Source organism: Rousettus aegyptiacus, unplaced genomic scaffold, assembly GCF_014176215.1.
Source record: "Rousettus aegyptiacus isolate mRouAeg1 unplaced genomic scaffold, mRouAeg1.p scaffold_m13_p_7, whole genome shotgun sequence".
NCBI classification, from domain to species: Eukaryota; Metazoa; Chordata; class Mammalia; order Chiroptera; family Pteropodidae; genus Rousettus; species Rousettus aegyptiacus.
In genome coordinates, this window is record NW_023416310.1 from 79,676,611 (window position 1) to 79,692,489 (window position 15,879).

At 35.9% G+C, this 15,879-nt stretch overlaps 1 protein-coding gene across 1 annotated transcript in view; it reads right to left on the bottom strand.

The window, feature by feature from the left end:
* The window catches only part of TENM2 (teneurin transmembrane protein 2), a 2,693,686-nt gene that overhangs the window by 2,061,763 nt on the left and 616,044 nt on the right, over positions 1-15,879 (bottom strand). Inside the window, exon 5 of the mRNA XM_036224946.1 lies at positions 5,196-5,318. The gene's annotated coding sequence lies outside the window, so the exon portion shown is untranslated. The remainder of the gene's footprint in view (positions 1-5,195; positions 5,319-15,879) is intronic.

The window sequence follows — 15,879 nt, forward strand, 5'->3', positions numbered from 1 at the left end:
TATTGTTTCACTGATTATTACCACTGCACATGTGTTGTTTAAAGGTTCAAAGACACTGAGAGGTTCCTGAGCTTGTCCCATGTCACAAGATGGCAAGTATAAAAATATCCTTGTTTGATGAACAAATAATAGGTGTAAAGCCTATTATAAATCAACAGATCCCTTGGTGGGGTAAGGTGGAATAGGGAAAAGAAGGAAGTGAAAGAAATAGGGAGAGAAAGAAGAAGGGAAGGGGATAAGAGGAAGAGATAATTGTAAAAGAATGGGCTATTTCCCTTTTGTGCTTTGTTTTTAACAAAAGTAGTTTTTCTAGGTTTGAATAATGACATTTGCGTTTCTAAACTTTTTATATTTATCCATTTTATTCTTCCCCACTCAATCAGTTTTAAAGTTTGAAATCTTGCTTTGATTTCCTTTTTGCTATATCCAGAGGGGCTAGATTAGATGTAAAAAAAAATTATTTATTGGATAAAGAGCTAATTTTAAAAGCCAATGATAAGAATTATAATTACTTTTCACTAAAGATGCAATTATACACAGATAACTTCCAATTACAGAATTAGTGAAGAGATGGGAAGAAAAAAAAAAAAAAACTCAGTGCACCCAACAATTATTTTCTCAATGAGCATAGATTCTCAGGTCCTTTGAGACTGCATAAATCGGAACTTTCTTTAATTCACAGCTAACGCTCTAAGCATTTTTATGTGTATCACCTAAAATCAAAGCGTGATAGAGAGTCACAAATGCTGAGTTCAGAATCCTCATTTATCAACCATATCCTTCTAGTTGGTTTCTTCAAACATGAGAGTGTACCTCTCCTACCCACAGGTGATATTTGCTTGTCCCTGGTAATCATATCCTTAGCTGAAAATATGAACATGTACTAAACTTTAATAGGTCATCGTTTTGGACGATGCTTTATAAAAGGAAATAATTTCTAGTAATATGTTGACAGATTATATATTCTACCTACTTATGAAATGTAACCCTAGATGGGTTATATTCTCTCAGCTTCGAAATCGTGTTCACAAGGAATAGATATAAAGGTGTTTGTGAAGATTATATATAGATACAGAGATACAGACATATAAATATGTATCTATAGTTATATAAAATGGACTGTGTCCTATATAACAGATTTTATATTTTGTGATTTTTTTTTTAAAGTAGACTAAAATTTACACAGCGAACAATATGCACTTCAAGGGTGATTTAAAATTAAATGACCAAACATTTTCATCATTTCGTTACATAAAGTATACTCAAGCTATTGGCAGATGTTTAATTTCCAAATCGATAAGCTTCTTTCTCAGCATTTTAAGTCTGATGACTGGCTATTAAGCTTGTGGTATTCATACTTTGAACAAATATAGCATTTATCTAGAAGGCTTATTTATAGGTCTGTTTTCCTCTCTTTTTCTCAAGTCAAATGTTATTTTTTTTTAATTGAAAATGCTCTTTAACTTAATAATCTAGGTCTGTCTGTATATATCAAGTATTGACTCCAACCTACTGCACATGAGAAAACATTTCAGTCATAGAGCCAAGGTAGATTGATGACTACTATCATCAGGCCAAACAATATTAATCCCCCATCAAATTAAAGAAGCACGAAAAATGATGACCGTTATTTTTAAAAATCAATCACAGTCCAAATGATGGCATCCATCTTGAGATTCATTTCTTCCACTACCAAAAAAGTTGATAAATTTTAAAGTCTTAGCAGTGAAGTGATAGAGAATCACAGACAGACTGTGAACGTCTCCAAATATTTCAAAGAGTAGAAAAACAAGAAAGAAAATGTATTTGTGAAGGTGTGTTCTTTGGAACTGTTATGTTTGTAGGAAATAATTATCTTTTTATGTCAAGAGAGGGTGTCGAAGTATTTCACTCCACTTAAACAGTTTTATGACCACATCCAGCCACTAGCATCGTCAGCTCAATGGCAAGCCGTCATTAAAATCAGGGCACTCCTGAAGATGATGAATTAACGAACATAGACAGGCTTGTGTGAGGTATTTTAGGAATTGCTTTGTAAAACCTTTAACTATGAAGATTTTCTAAAATTTACAGAGAGAATAATTAGAAGAGTTTTGGTGTACACATCACCCGCCTTCAGCCACCATTGATTTCTGCTTTTCCACTTCGTCTACCCCTTGATTCTCTACTCCCTCCCCCACCCTGACACACACACTCACACACTTTTTGTTTGCATCTCGCCAGAGTACAAGAGAACAAATCTCAAGCATTTTATGTCACCTGTAAATACTTTTGTGTCTCTCTCAAAAAGACTTAAAAATTAAACCAGAACATATGTTTTCCACATCCAACAAAATTAACAAAAATTCACAACTATTATCTAACATCAATACGTTTTGAATTGTCTCCAAACGTCTTAACATGTCTTTTCCCAGATAGTTTATCTGAGTGGATTTTGTTAGTTTCTAATGAAATAAAACTATTTTAAATATGATATGACTTTATATATGATCCAAAATCAGATTCACTGTGAATATTTTCTAAACGGTTAAAAATGAATTATCTAATTAACTGATGAGTGAAAACTAAAAAAACAAAACAAAATATGTGTGATAAAGCAAATAATCCCTCAAGTTGGAGTAAATATTAAAATATCAGTGAAAATCATCATAAGGCACAAAATGTTAAGCAGAGAGACACTCCTTTAGACTAGGATGCATAAGACAGTTTAATGGTAACAAAATTAAACTTGAAGTATTGAAATTAAGCTGAAACTTTTATATGTCCTAGTTTGGACAAGTTTGAATCTATGTTGCCTCATAGTCTTCTTATAAGAGGAGTGGCATGAAGTGCTTCTGCATACAGATTTTTGAAAATCAAGTGAAAATATGCTAGAAATCACCTAGCATACACTGTAAGCAGCTACCAAATGTTGATTCAATATATCCTAAATGTGATCTGTGCTCTAGTAAAAATTGTTTGATTCTCCCACTCCAGGGGACTTCAGGTTCTTTCGTTCTGTTGTTTTCATAATCCTTCATCCACTAGACCTCTTCACTTCCCATCTTCCCAATTAAGAAGCCACGGTCAAATACGTCTTTCCTTTGTGTATACCCCCCTGTTCCTTTCCTTTCTTCAACTTTGATATTCTTGTTTGGCAAAATCATAATCTGAGGAAATTCAACAGTCCCTACTCCGCAATTGTACACATGAAGCTCAAAGTGCCTAAAGAAAAGTTTGCATCGCTACTAGTAGGTTTTGGTTAAAATTCACATCTAGAAACGTCAGCGTGAGTTCTGATGCTGCCCAGTAAACATCAGATAACTTTCCGGCTCATTCATTCACCTTCTCTGTTATGACTATTTTCTACCTTCTCCTTTAAACCCTCATCATCTCCTCATCTGTCCTCACTTTCCACTGGTGATCCTACCGAGTATTTTACAAACCAACTTAGAGTCATTCAAAGACGACTTCCACAGACCACCCCCATGTGTACCCTCTTATTCTATTTGCTCACCATTTCACTTATCTGATTTCTTAACTTTGGAGGCCTCCAAGACTCAGTCTTTGGAACTACCTTTTTACATTTACTTTCATGGTGAGCTCATCCATTTCTCCACTTTAAAAGCCATCCTTGTGCCAATTGTTAGATTTATAATTGCATCTCAGACCACTATCCCAAATTTCAACATTCTGTCTGCTCATAGATACTAATCTATCAATGCCAAAGCTGACCTCCTGATCTTAGGCCAAAATCTGTTCTAATAGACACCCCATTTCAGCAGGTGGAAATATCATCTTTTCATCTACCTATACCCCGATTCCTTTGTCTTTCTCATATCCTACATCTGACCCATCAAATCTCATTGCCGTCCACCGTTTCTCACCTCAACCACCTACCAGCAGTCTGTTATGTTTGAAACTTAAGTCATGTCATTCTTCAATCCAATCTTGCCAGAAATTCCCCTTTTCTCTCAGATGAGAAGTCAAATAATCTTCAAGGATACCTATGATCCGGCCCTGCCACATTTACACACTCATGTACTGTGGTCCTTACTCACGCACGCTGCTTGAGACACACTGGCTTCTTTGTTCTTCTTTTAACATGTCAAGCACACTCTCACTCTCTGCTTTAGCCGTTTCTCTTCCAGGAATGATCTTCTTCCAGGCTGTTTGTTTAGCTAACTGCCTCGCCCCCGCTATTTTTTGCTCAGACCTCACTTTCTCAGTGAGGCCTACCCTAGCCTGTTTTGTACTCTGACTTGCCCTCCAACCCCTCCCCTCCTCTGGAACTCTCAAATCCCCATTCTGTGCTCTTTATTTTACTTCTTTCCATAGCATATTCCCATTTCTTTAATATATACGCAAGAAGAGCAGACATCTTTACCTGTCTTTCAATCTCTTATAATCCCAATATGTAGACCCTGGCATATAATAAGACCTCAATGAATATATGTAAATAAATTTTCAAATATTTGTCTACTCGCATATTAGTAAGCTACTACATAATTGAATTTTCTAAATAAGAACTAATATTTACATAAGTAAATGTGTAGTATTTTAAGATTTGACAATACCAATATTAGGTTTATTGGTTAATATTGCCTTTTAATTGCTGGCAGAATTTCTTGATTTCCATATGGTTAATAAACAACAAAAAAAAAAACCCTATAGATTTGCTAAGTCGATAGTTCATTAGCTCAAGTTCATCAAAAGATGAAATACAATGAAAGGACTATTATGTTTTCTATCTTAAGAGTTTCTCTACTTATTTTTATTAGAGGAGTTACAGAGTAATTTAAGAAAAAACAAACAAAATTACCTCTCATAGCTCTTATAGACACAGTAAGAAATCAGCAGAGAAGGCTCGTGTTAATAAATTAATGCACTCTTGGGTGTGACTTTTGGCAGTTAATAATCTTTAATTAATTTAGGCATTGTTTGCCTTTCAAGATAAAAATGGATATCTATTCATTCTTAAGCCATTATTTTATTTAACACAATGAAGCAAAGTTGAAATTCTTTGAGAAGCAAACTATATTACAATTATATCCACTTTAAATTAATAACATCGCACAGAAGTTGACTTGAAGATATGTAAAGGCCCCAAGCAATAAAAAAATTATGGCCTCATCATTCTCCAGTCTTATATTTAGTTCAAAATAGAAACCTATTAAACTTGAATTAAGTATGAGGAATTAGAAATGCAGGCCTACCTTGGAGATACAGCAAGTTCGGTTCCAGGCCAGGCCACTGTGACAAACCAAATAGGGCGATGATGTGAGTTGTAATCTTTTTGCTGGTGGAGGGTCTTGCCTTCAGTTTATAAAATGCAACACCTGTGAAGCGCAGTAAAGAGAAGCACAATAAAACTAGGTATGCCTGGATTATTTTCCCCATGTTGACTATCTTTATGTTTTTAAATTACTTTACCAAAAAAAAAAAAAAAAAGAAAAAGAAAAAAAAAGAAAAAGAGCAAACAGTAGGTAATTTCACAGAACAAGTTTCAAGCTCTAAATTGAAAAAGTTACCTCTAAAACTTGTAACTTGAACCCCCTGGAATTTTGGTCTTATTTATCTGCTCTTATTACCCAACCTACTACTCAGATGATGACAGTTTTACACACATTTCTGAACAGTTATTGGCTTTCTTGGGAAAAACGCACAAGTCACTTCTATCCCAATTTCTTTGGGGGACATCTAGTCTCTCCCCACATCTCGACTGAGGTCAGATAAGATTTGCTCATCCCAGCATGCTGAACACATTAGTTCATCAAAACTTTGGGGAACACAATGCTTTATACAAGAAAATCCATGTTCTCCTAAACCGAAGTTACCAGGCGTGGTACTAACCTTGAGTGAATTTACTTCCAGCACTGACTGTCTTTCGTCTGTGACCAGCTCCTACCTTCTGAAGCTGGGGAAAACAAGTGCTTCACAGACACTTTATAACACCTGCAGATCCTAATCAATTAGTAACACACTGAGAGCAGTGTGCATCAGGTGTATATTGTAACTTCACGTGCCATGTTATGCTGTGCCGTGCTCTGCTGAAAAGTATATATTTTTTCAACCGGAGGGGGAAAAAACTGAAGGCTAATGGGGGCGGGGGGGGGGGGAGACAAAAACTGTGTTTTGGATGGTTACACTATCCTGTGTAAGTAACAGAAGAACATCCAAAGCGGCAATGCTACCCCTACCCCAGGATTCCCCAATCCCGCCCACAACCGGGCCAGCACAGACCAGACCAATCTGTGGCTTGTTAGGAACAGGGCTGCACAGCACGTGAGTAGCAGGTGAGCCAGCGAGGCTTCATCTGTATTTGCAGCCGCTCCCCAGCACTAGCATCACTGCCTTAGCTCCACCTCCTATCAGATTCTCATAAGAGTACTGGTACTAGGTGTCAAAAGGTTGGGGACCCCATGGTTGGAATAGAAACAAGTGGAACACTCAGCTTCATTTCAACCTGATGTTCCAAAGGATTTTAGGATAGTATAATACACATTCTTATTTAAATAACTTTTAAAGACATGAAATATAATCTCTAAATTAACTTCAAAGAAACAGAGTCAATACAGAGAAGAGGCACTTAGCTTTGGCATTCTAATGACCCTTTGAAGACCTTCAGTTGTATTTCATGCACTATACCTACCACTTTCCTATTGAGAATCAAAAATGAGGACAAAGGTGATTGTTTTTTTACCTGCATTACAGGTAAGAGGAGGACTAAGGTATTTATGCGGATAGTAAACTCCTATCTGTTGTTGGCAAAAGTTACAATAATATCAAAAGCCTCAAAGAGAGAAAATAATCACTAGGGGATACGTATTATCAAACATTTTACTATTTCACCTCTGTTACTCTGATCCCAGCCTATCTTTCCCCCCTCCCTTTAAATAAGAATCCAGAATCACTATTACAAATTTTAAAGATCACTTTGATGATTTTCTTATTAGAAAACAAATACACCTGTGATATTTAAAATATTTTTTTTATTTTCATGTATTTTCAGACCTATAATTAAAATTATAAAGGCATATACAAACAAGATGGGAAAAGAGTTGCTCTGTAGTTCATAGGCCACATGCATTCCATTGATTAAACCACTTGTTACGGTTATTTTGTGTCAAAATACTGCCTTCAAAGCAGCTAGAATTTATTTTCCTCATTTCCAAAATAACAATAAGATTGGGGGGAAAAATTGTATGAGTATTTGTCCTTTAATTAAAAAACACAATCAGAAGCACAACCGCAGACTATCGCCTAAGAATTAAAATGCTAATTCTTTCAAAAGAAAAAATTTATTTGATGTCCCACTTTAAATATAAGAAATATACAATAAAGAAAGGAGAAAGATGCTATAGGAAGTCAAGCAAGCATTTGCAAAGCTAATTGAGCAAATTCGCCACTATTTGACATTTTGCTAAAAGAAAAGCTGTCTTGCAGTTGGATAAAAGAACAATGCAAACAAAGACAGAAAAATACACAGTCTAAATTAATCTGTTGAACCCCAAAGCACTAAGATAGCCTCATATAAAGTGTGAAATTGAACTGTGAGCAATAGAAAATTTTTGTCGTAACACCTCCCAAGATCAGAGGAAACTGGAGGAGATCTTCCCCATTCATTTTCCTCTTTCAAAAAAACTAACCTAGTTGAAGGACAACACAATTTTAAATGCCCAAACCTTCATCAAAGTTAACAAATGAAGCACACAAATGAGGATTAGGAAGATTTCCCATCAGGAACACAGTAAAAGAGACTTAGAAGTTGGGGCATAATGGGAAGGTCCAAAAGCAAGCATGAAAATAATTACCTTTGCAGCCCACAATAATGCAGTATACTAATTTGCTAGATTTATTTCTGAATCTAAAACTTTTGCCAAAATTTTACTTTTGAAGGGAAAAGGAAAAAATCTAATTTGTATTTTGTGTTTTCTAATAATAACTGGCCCCTACGTCATCTCTGCACAGCCCGCTTTCCACTCGACTCATTACTGAAACCAAAATGCTATGATTGTATCTCAGTCTGTATTGGCATGGAGCACATATTGTGTTAGAAAGGCCAGATTCACACAGAAAATAATAATAATTAAAAAAAAAAAAACTTCTTATAAGTACTCCATGGGATGCAAAACATTTTGATGCCAAATTAGAGGGCCAACCGTACTTCCCTTTTGGACCATATCAAATTCCGACAGCATACTGAATTCATAACTGATAGGAACCTGGCTTAAGGTGATACTGTTAACCTCCTAAGGTACTTGTAAGGCCTTTTCAATTTAACCTGTATATCCCGAAGCTCCTTTCCTGTACCATTGGAAAAATAAGGCTCTTTCCTTTAAAAACGTGGCCTTGAGCATGGACAGATGCCTGGTGTGCTTATAAAGTTACCTGTCTGTTTTGATATTGGCGTCTTCTTTAATTGCAGTGGGGTTGTGGGCAGAAAGGCCACAGCAGGTTTTTGTTTTTGTTTTTGTTTTTTCTCTTCTTTCACTGGCCTGATGAGTACTTTGGGGTCTGTCTTAATAAAGTCCTGTAGGAATATTTTCACCACTGTTCAGAGGAAATGGGGATATCTTGTTAAATTAGTTTCCCTCTACAGTGAAGACCTGTGGGGAGGAGGCAGAGCTAGAGGTATGTGCTCGGGGAAGAACTGTTGCTGGATTCAGCCTCCTAGATTCAGGGCAGAAGGGCCTGTGTGCTTTCTGTCTTCATCAGTTCTTCCTTGGGAGGTTTTCCCACAGCTTCCTGGCAGGGGGAAAGCAAGGAAGGCACCGTTTCCTTGTGGATCTTGCTTCCTGTGTCTGAGTGCATTTCCTGTTTTGAACATGTCCACATCAGAGAGGTAGATTGACAAACTGAGATGTGGTAGGGAGGCAGCCCACAGAAGACAGTATCAGAGCAGTAAAAGGGGACCCTCATAAGAAGCAAATTAACTCAACAAGGAGCTGTGTAGATAGGAGTCACGATTATAGAGCTGGCACAATCTTGCCACCAAGGCTCCGTTAGTATGAAAATGACAATTATGTAATTCTGGAACAAAGAATTCCTTCCATTCCTGAAATCTCCTCGGTTTTCTGTCCTAATACATACTCTGCCCTCTTCCTCCTAGAGTGTCTTGGTTAGAACTAGGATAAGGAGTTCTGTAGAGAACTCTGTTTTTCGTTGAGCTGTGGTCTTCTTATGGAGCAAATCCCAATAGCCAGGAAACAGTGGTTTCATGATATATTAGCATTCAAACAAACTCTGTATAGATTCTGTCATTCCCAGCTTTCCTTAGGATTCTATACCAACCCCAATCTTGTACGTGTCTGGGTTTCGGCGTGAATACAAATCCCTATGTGAGCTTTCTAGACCCTACAGGATCACTCTAAAGGTACTTTTCATCTTTACATGGTCAGCTGTGCATTTCACCCAGCAAAACTAATAAATTATTAAGCATATACAGCATTAAAAGGAAAATGGTAGGAATTCAAGAATACAAGATAGAAAGAGAGATTTCCTTATATATTATGAAATAAAAACATTTATCGAAATCATTTTGATTCAGGAAAAAGATACACTGAGTACCAATTGTGTACCAAACTGTATGCTGACCACTAAGCTGCATTCCTAAATTATAAATTAAATGCTTGTTCACCATTTTCATTCAAAGGAGAATTCTGCACATTGAAAAATTAATTAACTTTTCTAAGGTCCCTTAGCTCATAGAGCAGCAGAGTTAAGAATGAAACCAAATTCCTTCATTCCCTATCAGATATTCTTTCGCCTTCACCATACTCCTTACATCTCAGTGTCTCATTTCAAAGTCCAGATTTTAGAAAGTCTAATGATACAACACTGAGGCTTTGATTGTGGCAGAATGTCTCTGCTGTATTATCAGACTCTTCAGGGGAATTGCAAATTTCCCCAAGTGCTTAACCAATTACCATTTTTTCTTCTTCTTCATTTTCAGTAGGAACCGTCTTTGGAGAAAACATTTGCACTAAACTACTTGGATTGCTTATAGGGAATCACAGCTTCTACCCCGGTCAGTCAGTCTACTTTCTTAATTATTGTTCTTTCAGATGATGAATAATTCTTTTATCCCTTCTCGCAAGGTATTTCACTCAAATATTTTATTTTTCCTCTTGAACGTTATCCTTATTATTGCTTCAGTTTTGTTTTGTGTTTATTTTCTCGTCCTCAAATATAAACAAAATATTCCATTAAAAATATTTTTAAATGACTCATTTAAAAAGAGACATTTTCTTTGGCTCTTCAGACCCCCATTTGTATTTTTTTTTTCTTCCAGGGAGAAAGGGACTGTCTACCTGGTGACAATTTATATAGGTTCCTTTTCTAAAATGAGTTTATTTTTTGCAGATTGCCACTAATCTGTAGAATTAATTTCAAAAGTATTGGTTTTAGAAATAGATAATTAGAAAATTAGATAAATAGATGATGCACGGATAAAAATCTGTGATGTTTAATGTATAATTTGCTGCCATTAATTTTTAGTTCTTAAATATCAGCTATTGGTAAACATTTGGCACTTTCATTTTCATTTTAAATGCAAATGTCTACATATAATATATATTTCTACAATTTATCTTCCCTGCTAAAATAACCAAATTACCTGAAATTCATTGTTCTCTAATAAAAATTTAGAATTTTTGAATTTATCATTATTGAAATCTTTCTACGTCATATCTCTAGTGACTCTCACTAGGAAAATTCATAGAAATATATGATAGGTTTTTCTAGAAGAATATCTCTTACAATACTCTATAAGCGAATTATTGAAAAATAAATTATTGAAAAAAATAAACAGAAAATCAAATAAACATATTATGTCATCTTTTATATAATAGAATATAATACTGCTATTTAAAACCACATAATAGAAGAATGAAAAGAATCTTGATTTATTTTTGAATGGAATAAAACAAGGTAACAAAACAGTAGGGATATCGTGATGTCATTTTTGTAAAAGAATATAAGGATGAACAAAAGATTTGAAAGATATCTATTAGCATAATGTATTGTTTTGAAGATTCCATCTGAAACTATTTTGGTCAGTCTTGAAATCCTTCAAATAATGCTGTTCTGAGGAAGAGAACACTGCAAGCTCTATGAAGTCTAAGTTTAAGAGTTTATTACTCAACATACTTTCCTCCTTTTCTTTCCTTCCTTTTCCTCCACATTTAAAACCCCACAGATCTATGATTTTTCCTTTCACTTCAAATCATTGATTTTGCAAAATAACAAATACTACTGGTATAAATAAAGTTATATTTTGTCAGTCATTTATATTTTAATCAGGTTGGGTTTGAGGGAATATTTACAAAGAAAGGATCAAAAAAAGAGGGAGGCAGAGGCAGCATGCAGTAAATTGGGTATGTGATATCTGAATTATTTCTCTGAAAATCTCTCCCCCTTCAGTAATAAGGAGATTAGACCGAATTATCTTAAAAAGCCTTTCTTTCATAGGTATTCTATGACTAAGACGGGAGGTGATGCATATCAAAGTGAAAACATATATAGAAAGAAAAAAAATAAGGTAACCCAGAACGATCTCTTACCTAGAGTCCAATTTTATGTTAATATTTTCCAAATGTCTCTGCCCATCTAAATCATCTGGATAACTTGCTGAAATTTGACTGGCCCTACTTTCTGATTCCATACAATTGACCTTGGATTTAAGTATCTGTATTTTGAAAATCTCAAATGTCTTTGATACAGCAGGACTGTGAACCAGTGTTTGGAAACCACTGGTAATAGCAAAATGTTCTAATCAGATTTCTTTCTTAGAATTAGACAGATAAATAGAACAACAAAGAAAGCATTTGACTACCTTATTGTTTCTGCATTAATGTTTCTTACACCTGCTGTGCAAGAAAGGCAGACAGTGTGATCAAGCGAGTGATGTGATTTTGACTGTTAGTATAGAATACTTTGCCACCATGTTTTGAAAATATTTATACTCATAGCCATTTCTCAGTAAACATTTTCCACTAAGGGTCATAAGGTTAAGAGGCTCCTTGTTAATATGATAAGGCACTGAATTACTTAGTGTTATATCTATTGAAAATCTCAGCTTTAAATGTGACCATTACACATAGAAGAAATCAATGATTTCATTGGCTTAATAGGGCTATTGCTCCCGTGTTCAATTTATTATGTGGAGCTACAAGAGTGCCAATGGAATTGGCTTTGAACGTTTCAAAGATATTCAATTTTAGTTTCCAATTCAAAATTCAGTAGATGCTCTTAAGGACTATCATGTGATGGAAAAGCCACATCGAAATTGTATAAGGAAAAACTAATCAGAAATAGAGCAATGATAGGAGAATCTAGTATGAGAATTAAAACCTAGGGTATTAAAAAGGCAAAATCTCTTCAAAATACTTTCAGAACAAGCCTCTATTTATATTTGGGCACACTGCCATTAAAGTCAAATTTCTGATTTCACATCTGCCATACATATATACACTTCAAATTTGAAACGACTTTTCTGATTGGGAGCTTGGGAGCAGAAATGGGTCCGCAATTTTTGGCACAGTCTCTGTTTTCTTTTTAGATATGTCTGATACATAGAACACACATTCTGCTTTGCTTTCTCATCTCTAAGAAATCTCAACAGAGCTGGATCCAGTATGCTGGGGATCCGGGATTAGGTTGTCCACTGAGAACTATGAAGGGTTCAGGGGTGTATATCTAATTTAGGGAGAATTATTGAGCCCAAATGACCTCACTTATCGGCCACATCTTTCCGGGTATGAGTCTGCCAATCTTATCGATAGTAAGGGCGATATGTTGATCACCGTCTCTCTGAATTGTATGCCGATTTCAAAGCTGGATCTAAAGAGAGAGGAGTGTTGTTTCTGGACCCTATAAAACGTCACTCAGGGAATCCATGGAGGACCTTCAGAGATTTCAAGGACCTCTTTTTGGCAAAACAATTGCACAAACTAGTAAACATTTTGATTTGCTTAAGCCAATCTGAGTTGAGCTTCTGTGCATAGAACTGAGTCTTGAGTAAAGCAGAAGGCATATGGATTTAAAATATCTCCTTACAACAAAAGTAATATGTTTATTGTCTTGAAAATTAAGGCAATGCAGGAACAGAAAATAATTACTCCAAATGGAGGTCAAATGTTGATATATATTTCCTACCCTTTTTACAAAACATAAATGTGTGTATGCATGCACACAACTAAACACCTAATGCACTGTTACCATACAAATTGCTTGGTAACACTTTTTTGTTCACTAAACAGTTTATCGTGAAAAATTACTTAATACATTATAGTTTTTATGTAGCAGAATTTAAACAGTAAAGAATGACTGAATCTTTCCTTCCTTGCTTCCATCTTTTTTTTTTCTTCTTTTCAATAAATCCTGAACCTTACAGGTCCAAGAAATGTCCTGTCCTCTGAATATAGCAGTGGACAAGAGGTAGAGTTCTTATATATATGAATATTTCCTTTTAGTGGGTGACATGGGTGTTAAACAAGTAAAAAAAAAGTAATAAATCCAGATAGTATAAAACAAACAAGATTGTGTGATAAAAGTAACAGGAGAAGGGGAAGAGACGGCATTAGGTAGGATAGCTAGGAAAGGGTCTTTTGAAAAGGTGAAAATTCTGCTGGAAATTAATGAGAAGAAAGAGCCCATCATTTAATATTGGGATGGGAGTTTTCCAGGCAGAAGGAACAGCTAGTGCCTGGGCCCTGCAGTGGGGATGAATTTGGTAGGTCTAAGAAATAAAAGAAAGAGTTGGCGCCTCAGGTATAATGGGTGGAGGGAACAAGAGATCAGGTCAAAAAAATAGCCTAGAGCCAGCACACACAGGGCTTGGGACGTCATGCAAAATAATTTGGATCTTATTCTAAATGAATATAAAACATCATGATGTTTTAAAAAGAGGAAGGATGCAATCTGTTGAGGAAGTTTAATTCATCAGAAACACCTGTGGCTTGCACTATGCCGGTGGCACTTGAAACGGAGAAAAGTGGATAGATTTGTGTACATTTTTGCTGTAGAATAAACAAGTCTTGCATTTTAGCATGGAGAGATAAGCATCTCAAGCCTATGCCCCTAATCTATAAATTGAATAATGGCCTTCAGTTATCCTTCGGCTTCCTTCCATGGTCTCTGTCATGTTTCCACAAATAGTACACAGATTTTAATAGCTCTCTGATCCATAGAAAATTCAGAGGAGACAACATGTTTATTTGTTTCTATTGACTACTGTTAAGTTTCTGGAAAATTACACGGATGAAAGGAGAGATGACTGGTGAAGTTAAACTCCTTTGCAAAGAGACTGTCCTGTTGGAGGGTGGAGAGTTGGCTCAGTGGGCTCAGCAGCTGGTTCAAACGTTTTGAATCACTGGACGCTGAGGCTCAGATCTCAGCAGGGCTCATTCGACCATTCATCCTTCCAAGGTAGATAAATTGAGTGTTGCACATTTAGAATGTGTGTGTCTTTCAGATAATGCCTTGAAAAGCAAATTCTGTGTGAACATTAAAGGCTACCGAGCACTATAGAGGAGTAGGGGCCACCCGTGTGTCCTTGGCCTAAATTTCCTCCTTCCATAATGCGGTAGGGTGAACGATTTCACTTACCAACATTTTACTGAGCTAAATGCATGCGGTTTGCCTGATCCTTGGGAAATAAGCTTTATTAACCAAAAAAGGACCATTCTGACTTACTATGAAGCCCTCCAAAGATGATTCTAGTTTCCCTGTGCTTTTTTTTTTAATGATGTTCCCATCACAGAAGCTCCAGCCCTCTCACACTGGAACAAACACATTTTGTAGGTGAAAGGTAGCTTGATCTTTCCTACAGGAGGTCTGTAGTCAGGGGAAGTTCCACCACTGAGGGCTCCCTGCCCTAAAGATAGCCCCGTGGAAGGTACTGAAAGATGTCGAAAAGGATACCAAGAGAGAATGAAGGACAGAAAGCCCAGACACAGTCACTAGACTGCTGTACCTTTTATTTTTATATTTGCAGATCACCAGACTCTCCATTGCATTTGGTACATCTCAGTCTGTGAGTCAACACTGAGGCCTTGGTCACTTAGTTGTCAATAATAACTAATGAATGTTGTTTTAAGATACTGTATAGATAAAGCTTTTAACAGTATGCTATATATTCTTATTGTTAAATATTTTAAAAATCTATTTATTCGATACTGATATAACAGTTTTATACATACATACTATTATTCCTCAGCTCCCTACCTCCCTTGCAATCCCCTCCTTGTTACCTAGTGAGATGTTCATCTCTCTAAGAAACTAGTCAAGTGGATTTCACTACCAGACGGTGAAACCAAAGAAGTGAGGAGTCTTTTTTTTTTTTTTTCACTTTTAAGTTCCAAAAGAGGAAGTTCAAGTATGAGGTAAAAAGACTTGGAGAAATATTAATCCTGATAGAACAAGTTCTTCCTGCTCTGTGGAATCTGGGTAAAACTGACAGACATGATGAAGGGAGAAGAAGAGATGAACTGATATTAATGAAGAAGTAAAATCAGGGGTCTATGCAAAATGATTTGAAAGAAGAGGGGCCAATATCCAGAAATATCTCACCATCCCCTTGAGTGAGCAATGAAGAGCCCCACAAGAACAGAATCAATCTTTCAGACTAACACACAATGTGTTCATTCTATTAGATTTTATTGAGTGCCTACCATGATGGTGCCAAACATTGCATCAAGGGATTTAATAATAATAATAATAATAATAATAATAATAATAATGATAATAATGAAGTATATAGAGATAGAACTAGGGCTCAAGAAGTTCAAGGTTGAGTAGGGAGACCGAGGCAATAATTGCAATATAGAGTAAAAGCATCTGGAAGGTTTGAGGAGGTCACAATTGATTTGAAGACCAAGGTTATGTGAGACAAAATTT